The following is a 10,193-nucleotide window of genomic DNA, read 5'->3' on the forward strand; positions in this document are numbered from 1 at the left end:
TAATCAAATTTTAGAAATATTCGTGCAGGATTGTATCAATTTCGTTAAATGAGATATTGCTACAGTTTCCATTAAGAGCCTTCAAACTAGACATGTGCATCTCCTATTATAGATACTTTAGGGACTCATTTCCCAATTGTAAAACTTGGTCATTTTTCAGAAACATTATTAAGGATGGGTTCGATTTTTTGTCATCAAATCCTCCTTTTGTTTTATAGTTAATTCCATCACATTATGTAGAATGTAGAAAGCTCACTCCTGGGGTTTTTTTTTGTGGGGTTCGTATTGCCCAGTCTTTAGTTTCAATGCTGTGTTTTTGTATACTGTTTTATTGCCATGGCAATGTCAGTTTATTTTGACTTATGAGTTTGAATATCCCTTTCGTATCTTTCGCCTCTCATAGTGCATGTATAAGACATTTGTATTAATGGTGTAAATAATTCATCTCATAAAATTACATGCAATTTTGCATTGCAACCCGACAGTTGAAGCATTGAATGATACGATATGATATGTCTGCCCCTGGTGATTTATTATCTTGGATGTCAATTTACCCTTCCCAGTCAAGTGAAATTGTCCTTAATATGTCATTTATAGAAATACTAATACATCCATGGTACATTTGTAATACCGATTAAGACAAGAAGCAAACCATATATATATATATATATATATACAAGTCTAAATTGAAAACAACGTTCAAACCTATGATTGCGTTGGATAAAAATCGCAATTTTTATACGTGTGCATGCAAAACAAATTTCTTGTTAGAGGGGTCTAAATACAGCACAAACAACATTTTCCAAAAGACCAAAAAAGTGAAAAGAATATTTTAACAAATCGCATTTGACTAACAGGTCGAACAACTGATGTTCTTAAACCTTGCTGACTGCCATTGACGATTGCCAAATAAATTGATCACGAGATGTAACATGGATCTTAATTATTAATTTAATACCAAACAGAAAACAATAAACTTGCGGAGAAGATGGTATACCGCAAACATGAGGTATACCATCTTTTCCAACGCAATCATAGGTTTGAACATTGTTTTCAATTTATATATATATAGCCACATGTTTTATTAATATGAAGCCATTTTGATAGCTCTTCAACTTCGTACTTTATTTTGGCCTTTATTACCTTTTTTATTGAGCAGCATTGATGAGTCTTTTGTAGACTCAACGCACGTCTGGCGTACAAAATTTTAATCCTGGAATATATGATGAGTTTTTTTTTATAGACAATAATGTTGTGGTCATGACAGCTTCTAATGAAGAATCTAGGTCATAAAACACAGTAAAAGCATACCAATTGATGAACAAAACTAATTTTTCGCATCACTTAATTCGATAGCTTATTAACCGTAATGAGCAATATTATTATTGCGTTGCCTGATCTATAGTTATAAATTAACAAACTAAGAACGCTTTTAAATCCTTTTTAGAAAATAGCAATATCATTTTACTAAACAATTTGACACACTAACGATTTAAGGCGGATGTGATATTATCCATAAAACCGTCCGCTTTGGACACACGACATGCATAAACATGATAAAGTGCTATTTTCAATTTGTATTTGAATGTGAGCAGAATCGAATTCAAAACGTGTTTTTCTTAAAAAAAAATTGCAGAAGGTTTTGTGTCGCCTTAAGAGTTTTATTATCAGTAATGAATTATTTTTGTTTGCAATAAGATTAAATAACAATAATTGTTCACAGAAAACATCTGTTTTCATTCCTCCGAATAATACAACAGAATTTTTCATAGAATTTAAAGTTAAGTCGTTTCTTATTGTCATCAGGTTCCAGAAATAGATCCCTTAGGAGTCGATGGCAATACAGCAGACATCTGTCATTTAAGAACATTTTATCGGTAAACCAAACGACGCCTGAAAAATGAACTGAATAACAAATTTATTATGTAAAAATTGTTTCTGTACTCCTAACAACAAAACTATTATATTTAAGTTTACCTGTGTACGTTACTTTATTTAACGACATTTTGTTCTAGGTTAAAGCTGTCATTTTGACATTGAAACAGATTTTTTATTTATATTGTGTCATAGATCAAACTTATTCGTTCAGTGTATATTTACTTGTTTTTGTGTATTGTCTTTTTAATCGAGTTAAGCCATTTCAATTGATATTTTATTGTGTGTCTTTTTATGCTGTAATGTTATACATCTGTTTCAGGTTAGGGTGAAGGTTGGTGCCTGTTAAAACGTTTAAACCCGCTGCATTTTTATGCACCCTTTCCTAAGTCAGAAACCTGTTGTTCAGTGGTTGTCATTTGTTGGTGTGGTTCATTAGTGTTTCTCGTTTCTCGTTTTTTATATAGATTAGACCGTTGGTTTTTCTGTTTGAATTGTTTTAAACTAGTTATCATAGGACCCTCTATAGCTTGCTGTTCGGTGTGAGCCAAGGCTCCGTGTTGAAGGCCGTAATTTGACCTATAATTGTTTACTTTTTACACATTGTGACTTGGATGGATAGTTGTCTCATTGACACTCATACCACATCTTCTTATTTATATGATCAGCCAAATTACCTTATATTGTACTTGTCGTTGACCGAAATAGCTTCTGTGTTTGATCTACTCTTCTCTCAATTTTCGTACATATAAAATTCAGAAGAACGTTCTCAACCTTTTGTTTTATCAATACGCGTGTGACTACAAAATATACTCCGTATTTGATTAAACAAACCTTTTCTTTTTTGTTTTTGCACGTATCGATTTTTATATTTGAACTGCGTCGGATAGAAATCGACCTTATGCAAGTGTACGTATACATGCACATGTTTAAGACTTTGATTGACTTTGAACAACAACAAAAATAATAAATGAATTTTGGTCTGTTTTATAGGGTTCTTATATAACAACTCAATTTTCAAATAATTACAGACTTTTCGTGAAGATTTTTCCAAACACGAAATATGTTAACAGATGTATTGATATTCATTTGCATAATGTCGATTTCTATCCTACGCAGCTCATTTGTAGAAAATACGCAGATAAGAATGAATGATAGCTTGCATAAATCTTAAAGATATGTATGTTTTCTGAAAGTTTTTTCTTTAAAACATATTTTTATAGTAGTGCATATTTTTAAAACAACATTTATCAGCATCACAGACAATATGCAAACTCATAAGTCGAAAAAAAAACTGACAATGACATAGCAAAAACATATTAGATTATAGCATGGATAAGTAGATTTACGACACAAATCGTTTTAGCTGAATATAAAATTGGTTATAAACTAAAGACCACGCGTTTCTATAAAGAAGTATGTTTTAGTTCAGACTTTCTGAAAATCAATGAATGTAAAGATATGTTTGCATTCATATCCAAAAAGCGAAATAACAAAAATACCGAACTACAAGCCTTAGGAAAATTCAAAACGGAATGTACCTTGTCAAATGCTCAAACATATCAAACGAACGGAAAACAAATGAATATGACGTGGTACAGACATTTCCTTATGTAGAAAATGGTGGATTAAACCTAGTTTATAGCTAGCTAAACATCTCACTTGTATGTCAGTCGCATAGAATTCCATTATAATGACAACAATGTGTGAGCAAAACAAACTGACATAATAGGTAAAAATGTCACAAATTGGGGTATAGCAGTCAACATTGTGTTATAATCTTAATCACTATAAAAACAAACAACTATGTCAACAACAAAAAACAAAATGGCATATATACACTCTATAGACAAAGCACATATGCAAAACTAAAGACAAGAATACAAAAAATGACTATCATAGTACAATAACACAATGGCGTGATGTATAAATACCGAGCCACGCTAAAAGGATATTACTAAACAGTAAATGTTAAAAATATACAATGACAAATAAAAAGAACACTATAACACGTGTTCAAGATGATATATAACACTAGTACCTAGAATCTATATTTCAATACAATCATGTAATATTTATGAAGTTGATACGGAATATTGGTCTTGGTATCTTTCGATGAACCTTTTTAGGGAAAGGACGACGCGTTCCTTGACATAATCCTGGTTCATCAACTTTCTGCTCAGCCACTGGTGAAAAAACCGGCTAGGACGGTCGTCTGGGTTACCAAGGTCCTCCTCTGCTATATGGAACACTGTTGCATTTGATTTGTATGTTCCACCTAATATCCCCCGGGATACCCCTAATTTGACTTATGTACAGCCAGAAGGTAATTATTACTTTAAAAATTCAGATACTTTTCAAAAATTAAAACCATGTACCGTTAATCTTTTCGACTGTTTAAAGATACCTGCTTCAAGTAAATCAATTATCATTTCTACTTGTAAACATATAAAAGGAAAGAGTAGCACGTGTAAGACATGTAATATGTTAATCACGACTCTAGATTTCAATAGTAACTGAACAGGAAAAACTTATTTAACAAAATCTTTTGAACTTCTGGACTGTTCCACGGACAATGTCGTTTACGGAACTGAATGTACTTTGTGTGGAATACTTTATGTTGGTAAAACTCGACAAACTTTGCGTAAAGGATGAAGCAACACCAGTCTGATAATAAAGATCCGCAATTTAGGGTTCTTTATAACCAATTTAATCAACCGGACCATGATCCTTCTTTATCTATTAAAGTATGCATCATCGAGAAAATTTATCACCACACAAATAGCTCTATACTGAGTACTCCTTTCCGAAAAGATAGAGAACATTTCTGGATAAGGGAATTAGGTACTGCAATACCATATGCAATGATAACATTAAAGGAGTAGGAAATTTGTCAAGTCCAGCCTGCAGTGATGTAAATATAATGAGCTTATTTAATACTACTTCGGACATCAGCGTAGTCATGGTCAAAAGCAGTACCATCGGCCCAATGTAAAAAAGTCTTCTAAATCTAGATCGCCCTCTGGGAGATTTGATGATCTTCGTTCATATCTTCATCATCCACTAGGGTTACATTACATTAGAACTATTCTTTTTTCACTGCCTGTTAATTTTCTAAAACGTTTGAGAGACATGCACTTGACAAGGGATCCATAAACACATTTTATCCAATATACAGACTGGTCAGTATAATTTGTGATATAGCTCTTTTCCGACTTTTTAAACCAATTAGATCGAAACCTTTACATGATGAAAAGAGGAAATTCCTTTCAGTTCAGTTTTCAAATAAAGGAATTGATGCAATTAACATCAGCAACGTTCTTCATCACAAGGAGGTAACATCAAAATCAGTCTGTTCCTATTGTATTCTACAGTTACACCAAAACCATTGCACCTAAAAGTATTCAACTATAGGCAATCATTGCAGGACCTTGATTTAGAAGAATACCTAAAACAAAAACCTGTGACATGTGACTGTTCTCACTGGCCTTATATTTACAGTCCCTCTGGCCATGTTATTACTGGGGATCTAAACATAATTCAGCAAGAACATCTCCAAAAGGTTATATCTCATGGCTCTAAGTTCAGAGAACCCCAACACATCAATTAGAACCACAACTTCAAAATAAATCTGACTACGCCAGAGCATGGGCTAAACGAGAAAGAGTTGAACTGGACACTTTGTCAGAATTGGTCAAAACAATCAGGTCTCTGATGAAACGTCGAATTTATAAGTTGAAAAACTGTGTGAATGATCGACCAAAGTCCGTTTTCAGAGACAAAGAAGCTGTAAAACGTCTACCATCTGTTCACGATAAATATGTTGTTGTTCCTGCGGACAAAGCTTCAAATAATATTGTCTTTGTATATAAATTGTACTATTACGAGTGTCTTGTAAAATAACTAGGAATAAATTAGCACTCAGATAATCCCACATACAAAAACATATCATTTGACAAGGATGAGATTTTGGCGAATCATAAGTCTTTCTTGGCTTCAATGAACATTACATAAAACAGCAAACCTGAAGACTTATCTTGTTTGTATTGGATACCTAACCTTAAAAAAAAATCCTTACAAACAACGGTACATTGCTTCTCATCTACATATTCTACAAAGGAATTGTCCATTAGATTGACAAAAATTATGTCCGCAGTGAAAGAGGGTCTGCAGAAATACTGTGAAACTGTTTATAGACGTAGTGGTAATAACCATATATTGATTCTAAAAAAAAAAACTCTAGAGAACTTCTGGATAATTTTAAATCTTGATCTTTCTTTGAAATTAGTTCTATCAAAATGTTTGATTTTTCAACCCTGTATACCACCATTCCCCATAATATATCTCCCAGTTGATACGATATTCCAGGCCTAGTATTTACTATCATGATTTCCTTGATAGACGGTTGCTGCTCACAAAAAAGCTATTAAACCAAGAGTTCCAAGTGGTGAAGATCAAATTATCCTTTTTTTTGTTTTACGGACGCCATCACGAGTTGGTTGACTGTTATGGAATATCCGTTTCACCGATGATACCGGATATGTTCCTAATGTCGAAACTACAATTCCGTTCCCTTTTTTCCCGAATGTGACCTACCGAATTAGACTTATTACCGGGTTTGTACTAACATGAGCAACACGACTGGTTCCACATGTGAAGCAGGATCTGCTTGCCCTTCTGGAGCACCTGAGATCACCCCCAGTTTTTGGTGGGTTTCGTGTTACTCAGTCTTTAGTTTTCTATGTTGTGTTTTGTGTACTTTTGTTTGTTTGTTGGTCTTTTTTTCTTTTTTAGCCATGGCGTTGTCAGTTTTTTTTCAACTTATGAGTTTGAATGTCCCTCTGATATCTTTCGCCTCTTTTCTTCAGTGGTTGTCGTTGATTCATGTCTGTCATATTCGTTTTTCGTAAATTGTTTTGTTATAAATTACGCCGTATTCTTTCTCATTTGAATTGTATGATTTTTTTCATGTCGGTCGATACAAAGCAGGAAAACATCAAATAAAAACACAGACCGGACGTGGCAGGGAATTTATACATCCTTCACAACAAAATAGACACAAAGTACAGATCCAAGAGTACTCTCAGTTACTGACAGCTAGTTCAAAGCCAATAACAACTTATAAAACATCATGTATCTAAGTCAACCAATTCAATTAATACACATGTGTGACCAGACATGACATTTTCAGGCTTATAGAGGTACCAGGGTCAAAATGAGTATTTTTTTTGCATTTTGATGAGGTATACATAGATTCAAAGCACCCGGACAAGTTATTTTGCTAGATTCTTCAAAATAACAGAATTATGGTAATTTTTGTTAGTTTCGATTTTATTAAAAATTTTCAATTTTGTTTTCAATTTCTTCACATGTATGTTCATCTTTTATAGTTTTTTTTGTGGGGTGGGGGATCAAGTCCTTTTTAATTGATCAAAATATAATTGTAGCTTTAATAACTAAATAACTGAAGAATTATTTTAACTCGGTTGCCATCGCAATAATGTTCCGGAATCTGCAATAAAAATAATAATGACTTAAACTTTTTCTTTTTTCGTAAGGAGTCATTAAGAACGATTGATAATATTCCTCAGACACATGATGCACTACTACAACATACAAAACATGTAGCTTCCCAAGGTAGTGTTATTTGGGGGTAATTGTTTAGTCGCAAATCCTGGTATGCCATCACCAGATTTAATTGTTTGGCAAAAACTTGATACGTGGGTACCATTCTGGTCAGGGCTTGTAGAAGCTGCAATGTCATGTCAAGAGCTCATCCACTGTGAATGTACGAAAGGATATCGAGGGTCATGTAAATGCTTGCAAGCATCATTGAAATACAAAGCATGTATTATGTAACTGCTCACCAGACTGTGAGAAACTGATTGAGACTGTGCTAAATTTTCATTATCCTGCTTTTTGATCTTCTTTCAGTTACCAATAACATGAATATTTTCTATAAAGTTGTTATGCCAAATAGTTATTTTAAAGACGCTATTTTTATTTTCGCTCACATTTTGAAAAAAGAAATACTTGTCTTTGTAGGGTTTCATACATATTTTTCATTACTAGTAAATTGAAAGATTTTCTGAAGTCATGAAAACATTTACTATAACTGTGTAAATTTAGACCTTGTCAAAGACGCCATTTTGAATTGTATCGACCATTTCTATTTTATACTTTATGCCACTTCTTACAAATAATTTGTTGGTTTGAATTTGTATGCAAATAAATGTTTCTTTATTTTTGTATCATTTTATACCACATCACAAAAAAAAACGTCAAATTGTTTACGGTACCATTTTGAATTTTGTAAATAAATCTATCCCCCTGGTATAACTAATACATTGTAGGCCTGTGCCTACATCACATGATCAGTTTCACAAATTTGTTAACTTTTTTTTAATTTTGAATTTGGACGCCATTTTTTTTAATTATGCATTCATAAAGTCCCAAAAATAATTATTGGGATATCTTAAATGTATTTCCTCACATTTGTGATATCTACTGAACTCTTGCATATAAGTAGATTTCATCAAGTGTATTATTAGTTACATAGTGTGCTTGTGACCTAATACGATATATATGGGGTCAGTAAATATCATATGGGGTGAGAGCGAAACTCGAATCCCCATATGGAATTTACTGACCCCATATATATCGTATTAGGTCACTAGCACACTATGTAACGAATTTATCTTACCGACTATCTTAACATGTGGTATTTAGACTAGTGGCCTATCAAAGTGATCAAGTCTTCAATACCGTTAGTATTAAGAACCTTTACTTCCATTGATCTATACAAAAACAAATGCCAACAATAACAACTTGTTAGCTTTAAATTGTTTTATGAACTTATTTCAATAGTTAATCATCAATTTCTTCGTCTGTTGAAACCTTTAAGATTTTTCCTCAACACCGTGTTGTTTTTATAAAGGGACATAACACCAATACTTACCGTGTATTGAAATAAGCCCCGCCTACTAACCCAATATGGAATATACACGTTTTCCACGCGGTTGCTTTTAACCAATCATATTCCTAGAAATGTATAGGAGGTAAGATAAGATGTTGTATTCCCAGTACCTTATGTCGGCCATCTTAATTTGAGGGCCATATTTGATTTTTTTTGTTCGCGGCTTCATATCTAAATTTTGTTTATACCCCTTACTCTTTCACTATGCCAAGTTTCATGCTTTTACCATACAGTGATCAATTATTCTTATATCCGCTGGAATAATATATATCCCAGTTAATACTATATTCCAGGGCTTGCATTTCCTATCATGATTTCCTTGAAAGAGGGTTGCTGCTCACAAAAAAGGTATAAAACAAAGAGTTCCAAGTGGTGAAGTTAAAAATCATCCCTTTGTAAGTTTTACGGACGCCATCACGAGTTGGTTGACCGTTATGGAATATCCGTTTCGCAGATGATACCGGATATTTTCTTCTTTTCTTCAGTGGTTTTTGTTGGTTCATGTCTGTCATATTCGTTTTTCGTAAATTGTTTTGTTATAAATTACGCCGTATTCTTTCTCATTTTAATTGTATCATATTTTTCATGTCGGTCGATACAAAGCAGGAAAAAATCTAACAAAAACGGACGTGGCAGGGAATCTATAAATCCTTCACAACAAAATAGACACAAAGTACAGATCCGAGAGTACTCCCAGTTACTGACAGCTAGTTCAAAGCCAATAACAACTTATAAAAAAATCATGTATCTAAGACAACCATTTCAATTAAAACACATAATTATAACATCCAATGAATTTAGTATATGTCATATTTGTTTTTCGTTTTCTAGTATTGTTTTGTACATAAATTAGGCCGTTAATTTAATCGTGAACATTGTTTTAAAGTCATTTCGGGACATTTTATAGCTTGCTATGCGGTATGGGTGTTACCCACTGTTGAAGACCGTACGGTGGCATGAAGTTGCTTACTTCTACGTCATGTAGTCTCTGGTGGAGAGTTGTCTTATTGGCAATCATACCACATCTTCCTACTTTAATAAATGCAATGGTAAAAAATAACAAATGTCGTTTATATTTATTTGTGATTGTTTTTTTTAAATGATACACTAGCTACAATAAATTTTGATTACAAATAGCAAACGACATATATATAACTCTTCCCTATATGCAAGAACGCATATGATCCCTGATATATTGTTGTATACATTATTGAGACAAATTCACATTTCTAAATAACAACATTGACATGCTTTCTTGCAGGCCTTTCGGAAATCTTGTTTGTACCATGCGTAAATAAATGGGTTAATGACACTATTTAACATTCCTATGAACACTAGCCAA

This window comes from Mytilus californianus, unplaced genomic scaffold, assembly GCF_021869535.1.
Source record: "Mytilus californianus isolate M0D057914Y unplaced genomic scaffold, xbMytCali1.0.p SCAF_7, whole genome shotgun sequence".
Classification (NCBI taxonomy): domain Eukaryota; kingdom Metazoa; phylum Mollusca; class Bivalvia; order Mytilida; family Mytilidae; genus Mytilus; species Mytilus californianus.